The 6000-nt window shown below is 43.1% G+C and overlaps 1 protein-coding gene across 13 annotated transcripts in view; it reads right to left on the reverse strand.

Annotated features, from left to right (window-relative positions):
- The window catches only part of KDM6A (lysine demethylase 6A), a 147010-nt gene that overhangs the window by 140287 nt on the left and 723 nt on the right, over positions 1-6000 (reverse strand). The window lies entirely within an intron of this gene.

The raw sequence follows: 6000 nt of genomic DNA on the forward strand, positions 1-6000 counted from the left end.
GCTGGAAACACTGACAAATCCCTGCTGCAGCCCAGGAAATACCAACAGCTGAGGACCAAGAACAGTATTTGCTCACCAACCATGAACAACTTGAAGCCTAGCTCTTGAACATGTAAAGCTGGAAACCAAAGCTTAATTTCTCCGCAGAATGGAAGCCTGTCTAATTCTCAATGGAATAAAGGAAAAATAAAGGAAAAGAAAAAGGAAAAAAAAAAAAAAGAATAAAAGTAGGCCATTGCATATAACTCTGGTACCAGAGTCCTGCAATAAATGCTAATTACTATAAAATAACTTCATAGCCATAAATATTTTCCATTTACTTCCCTTAGCTTTCCATCACTACACAAACACGATAAAAACAAAAGGTTCTACAAGCAGAACTGCCCAAGTATTGAACATAATTCTCTTCTAAAACTGTATGTAAAACAAACGTATGGTACAGTTCTTACATCATGCTTTCAACGTTTACCTACAATGACGTTATGATACCACTGTAATTAACATGCCCACTCCATCTATGACAGCGAATAGACAACCATAAAAGCTGGCAAGAGGCAAAGAGCCCCTGTGTTTCACAAGCAGGAAACCCTGAATACTACACATAGACAGAACACACACTTTGGACATTTCATTCTTGCATACGGTGTCCAATATTACCCATACAGAGCTTTGAAAAACAGAGCCTACTATTACCATGAACCACAAAAAGATCAATGGAAGGATCTGAGTGGTTAAAGTATCAGAATGGAATTGAGTGTGGAAAAAGTAGCCCCATCCCCACCATTAATTTTCCTCACAGTCTTTAAACAAGTAATCTATCACAACCCCTTTTCCTCAGCTGCTGAAACACAATAACAATTCCCCCCTCTTAGTTCCTGCTGCTTGCTTTGTCTATTTAATAATTAAGTCAGTAGGGCACAAACAGTCTTAAGTCTATGGATATGTATCAGTAGAAGGTCACTTAAGCCTTCAGAGACCAGCAGATTAGAACTTAGAGGCTGCCATTTGTAACAACGTTTATTCTATTAAAAAAAGCTACTGTAACAAAGAAAAATCTTATAGTGTGTTCCCTCACAAAAGCTTCTTGATGGAGGACATCATACTGAAATGGGCATGTTAGTTTTCCCGCAATCTAACCACACTTCAAAGAAAACCGCGTTGTTGGAGGAGATTAATCCTTCCTTACCTTCTCTTTAATATATTAAAAGTACAACTGTAACTTCACTCACTTCCCTGTCCGCAGGAAGAAGTAACAACATTGCACTTTAAAATTATGAAATAGCCAAAATACTCAAGGTCTTAAGTTTGCAGCAATAAAAATAATTTAAAAAAAAAAAAAAAACAAAAACCCACACCATTTTAAAGAAACATGCCTCAAACATCAGCTTTGGAAGTATGAAAACATTCCAAATAGCTCACACTTGAGCTGTCTAATGTCCGTTTGGAGAAATAAAAAAGTTATTTTTAATGCCAGATGCAGTACAAATGATGCAAGCATATAATTAAGTCTTAAGAACCAAGATAGATACATATCATGTGGGCTGTTTTAAGATAAGCAATTTCAAAATACAAACATAGTGCAACCATGAATTGTAGAATGCCGTCCATTACTTAATCAGATCCTAAAAACCCCTTCATACGAACACTGAGCTCCAGCAGCATGCAGAAAAATACCGATCTTGAAGTCAGTGGTTCATTCCCAGCTACCCAATAGCTGCTCCAATTCTTACTTCAAATCTCCCAGCTTCCAAACACCCTCAAAAAGGGCTAGAAAACCAGCTGAGTCCATAACACAATTTGCAATAAGTTAACCGACTCAAACTTGTTCTGCTTTAACAGACAGTATGCCAGATAATTGGCAAATAATAAGAAATGTAAACCGTATTAAAAAAAAACATAAAGGAACAGCTGAGACATAAATTTACAGAAACTGGAGAGGCTTCCCACTTCCCGGAATGGTTTGCAGATGTCTCATGGTACCAATTCCCAGTTTCTCAATTCCCAACACTGCCATTACATTAAGCAAACGCTGTAATTATTTTAAAAGCAATTCTCCTTTGTTTTGATGAAAATAAATAGAGCCAAAATGTTTCCAAAATTGTTTAAAAAAAAAAAAAAAAAAAAAAAACACTTTACTATACGTAGGCTGGTCTGCTGAAATGTTTTCCTGATCAATTATTTTTCAAGCAGCCTGGCACAATTAAAACTGAGAATATTTAATTAGAGATTAGTAGAAAATTAGCATCTATGTCAACACTGAAGGGACAAAGTCATTATATGATCATTCACACTGTCCAGAAGTGTTTTTAAGCAAGTAACACCTACAATTACAAGAAAAGTGAAAGAATGGTGTCACTGTGCACTTGTTTTGTACGCTAAATAAAAGCACTGATAGTCACAGCTAATTTTGTCAACACATGTGACCTTTGCACAAAGGAAATTGCATTTTTTACATCAGGTGGAAGGCCTGCTAAACCACAGAAGGTAACAGAGACCCAGAACTGCTATACTGCATCAATCTACTTCATTTCTCTTGGAACTGATTTCATAATCAATACTGTTAATTGAACATGCTTCAAATTTTGTCTATAGGGTATGACAAACTGATTCAAATCAATGAATAAGAATTTACAAATACCTAAAAACCAGTTACATCAACTGAAATCTGCATGGAAGTCAAAAAATCATAGCTTATGAAACAAAGGTTTGCCGCTGAAAAAAGTCCACTTTGGCAAAACACTGGGATTAAAAAAAAAAAAAAAAAAAAAAAAAGACTAAAAAATAAAGAGAAAAAGCAAATCGTTTGCAGTTCATTCCCAATTCAACATACATTCCCCCCTCCCTGTGTAATTAAACCTCACCTCTTGTGAGAACTAACATCCTTCTGACAGAAAGAGACATCACAATACCAGCGAGTTTGGGTTGTTTTTTTGGGGTTTTTTTGGGTTTTTTTTTGTCCAATTTGTGTTTTTGGCTCCTTCACATTAACGTTGTTGTCAACTCCAGTGCACAGCTGTGTGCACTTTCACCTAAATGAGACAAGCTGCATTGGATTTGCAGAGTTTCAGCAGGCTCAAAAGGAGACATCACTTAATTCACCTCTTCCCTAAAATCACACTAGCTGCAAACTATTATCTTTCAAGCTCTTTTTTCTGCAAAATAAACACAAAATGTTTCGACAACAGCAAATTCTATCCCTTTGTCATAATACTAACAGCACGTACACAATTACATAGAAGTTTGATTTTTTTTCTGGCTTATCACACATCAAATACATGGAGCAACAAAACCGTATTCCTGACCTTTAGACGGTATCTTCAATACTCCATAAATATTGTATAGATCTGATGTCATATCTGCTCTTTTGATCTGTTACACCCAGCAGCAGGAACCAGTTTAGTTCAGGGTGCTACAGTCATATACCCTATACAGCAAAACTACTGAAAAGGTGGACTCCAGTCCAGACCTGGAGAAGGAATAAAACCCACAGCCACATTAAAGCTCCGGACATGAAGCTTCCTTCATCCTTTAAAAAGATTCTGGATTTCTTACCGCTCGCTCTGCCAGGGTGTGGCTTTGTTAGACCACAGCTCCCACTGCTAAGGCTCCATGACATCTCCTGGCTGGCCTGGAAGGGCCTGAGCCAGCACACAGCATCCTGCCGAGGGAAACCCCCTAAGAACTGGAGCAGCACCTCACAGTGCTGAGACACCAAACTCAAGCCCTCACCAGAGCCCTCTCGCTAAACACAAGCTCAGGAAAAGAAGGGAGCAATTCCCTCCACACTCGCAAGCTGAGAGAGAGCCTCCCAGGACTGGCACACTACTCCTGCCACCCTATAACCACAGGCAACCAGGGAGCACTGCCAAAGAGGTGCTGCTTCAGCCTTCTGCTCAAAGGGTGCAGTAGCAAATGCACTGCTCTTGCAGTGTACGGAGCACTGATGTTTCTGCCTCTGTGAAGGATTCCTTTCAAAACATGACTCAGTGGCTTTCCTAGCTATTCCTGCACATACATCTTGCATTGCTTTCCAATGCACTGGCTCCAAGATTCTTAAATCAGTTATGATTTCATAATTATGGAGTTAGGGTCTTTGTTAGCTCCGTGCAAAAAAAGAAAAATTTCATTACTATCACTGCAAAAGCCATTAATTAAGTGTACATATATATGTCTACACTTCCTACAATAAAAATGACCATTACATGAAATTTCAGTGGCCTACTAGATTAATTACTCCAAACCTTCCCTTCCACCACAGATATTACAGAACTTATAATGCTTCACACACACACACAGAACTAAGTAATGAACATTTTATAAATAACAACTTTTTACTTACTGATAACAGTAACTGAAACATACACACATTCCCCAAAAGAAAAAAGCACAAACAAATCTGAATCTTGAGCAAGCCAAGAAATGCCTTTGAAAGATTTTTGCACTGCACAGTAACATTTTAATCCTTCTTACGTAGCCATCTCCTTCTCTCAGTGACAAGTTTCACAAAGAGCAAGCTCCATAAATTAGCGTGCAATTCATCAATGTCCAAAGCACTGTCAGAAAACAGAGCTGCAATATCAAAATATTTGCCAGTTTCAATTTGTGATGGCATTGGGTTTTGTATTTGTGTTAATACTCACTGCATGGAATCATATGCCGATACAGCAAGAGGATGAGTGTTCCCAAAAATGTACTTTGAAAATATCAAAATGCCCAATAACTTCAGTTACCTTCAGTTACCTGACACAGAGCGTAGACGCAAATAAATGTGTGGGGAAAAAAAAAAAGGCGCTGTATTCAAAAAGGCCTCAAAAACTTCAATAACATGCTGAACTGTGACCCGCACTGCTTCGTTTTACAGTATGTGAAACCCAACGGGAGGTAGAGATGCTGTGAGACAGGCAACCTCAGTGATACCATGTCTTTATTTTCTGAGCGGCATCCTTAGGCTCTATCCCATATGTGATTCCCTGCGACGTTTCCGGCAGCCTCGGCAGCACACAGGGATGAATCCCGGCCCATCACACTTAACGTACAAAACATAACCGCCGTGACACATCACTCCTCGACCTTTCTGATTTATTCAGGAAATAAATACCTGAATGAATAACTCTGAAAACCCAACCGAAGCAGCGTGGGTTTTTAAATGCAAACACAAAGAAGGTCGCACTCGGCTTCGCGTTCCTTCCTTCCACCCTCCCCCACGTCCTGACACCGAGCCTTTCCAATTAGGCCACAAACAAACACCCAAAGCCCAGCGAGGGCCCGGGCCGCCGCGGGGCCGCGACTTCGGCTAGAAATCCTCCACGTGTAAACGGGAGCGCAGAGGCCGGACACCACAAAGGGGCGAACAAAGTGTCAAACGCTCGGCTGCTGTCAGTAGCGGGGAGCGGCGGAGCGCCGGGCAGCGCCGCGCGGAGCCCCCGGCAGCTTGCGGGCCTTTGTCAGCGCGGTGCGGAGCGCGGCGCGGCGCGTGCTACAGGTTGATAAGGCCCCGCCCGGCCGCGGGCAGCGCCCGGACACCGCGCGCGGAGGTCCTTCCTTTCCGCGCTCGGCCGGGCCGCGCGCTCCGCACGACGCGCACGTCTCTTCGCGGTGTTTGTTTCGTGTTTATCTCCCCCCCACCCCACCCCCCCTCCTTTCTCCTCCCTGTCCGGCCATCTTGGGCCGGCAGGAGCAGCCATTACTTAACTCAATGACAGGGCCAACAACTTTTCGCGGACGCGAACGCCGCTCCGCGAGGCCGGGCGGGCTCCCGACGAGCCGCCCGGCAGCGGGGATGCGGGGGAGGACCGCGAGAGAGCGGCCGGCATGCCGCGAGTTCGGGGCCGGGAGTCGCGCTCCCCTTCGGCGGCGCTTTCCGCGCCCCTTCCAACTCCCAACTTCTCCCCCGGCGCTCCGCGGCCGCGCGGGGCCCAAATCGCGAGGGAGGGTCCGGGGAGAGGGCAACGTCAGCAACGCCTCGCGGGCGCCCTCCCCCCGCCGCCTCCTCCTCCTCCC

Source organism: Centrocercus urophasianus, unplaced genomic scaffold (assembly GCF_019232065.1).
Source record: "Centrocercus urophasianus isolate 14NV4802_14NV808 unplaced genomic scaffold, USGS_Curo_1.0 seq_12, whole genome shotgun sequence".
NCBI lineage: Eukaryota > Metazoa > Chordata > Aves > Galliformes > Phasianidae > Centrocercus > Centrocercus urophasianus.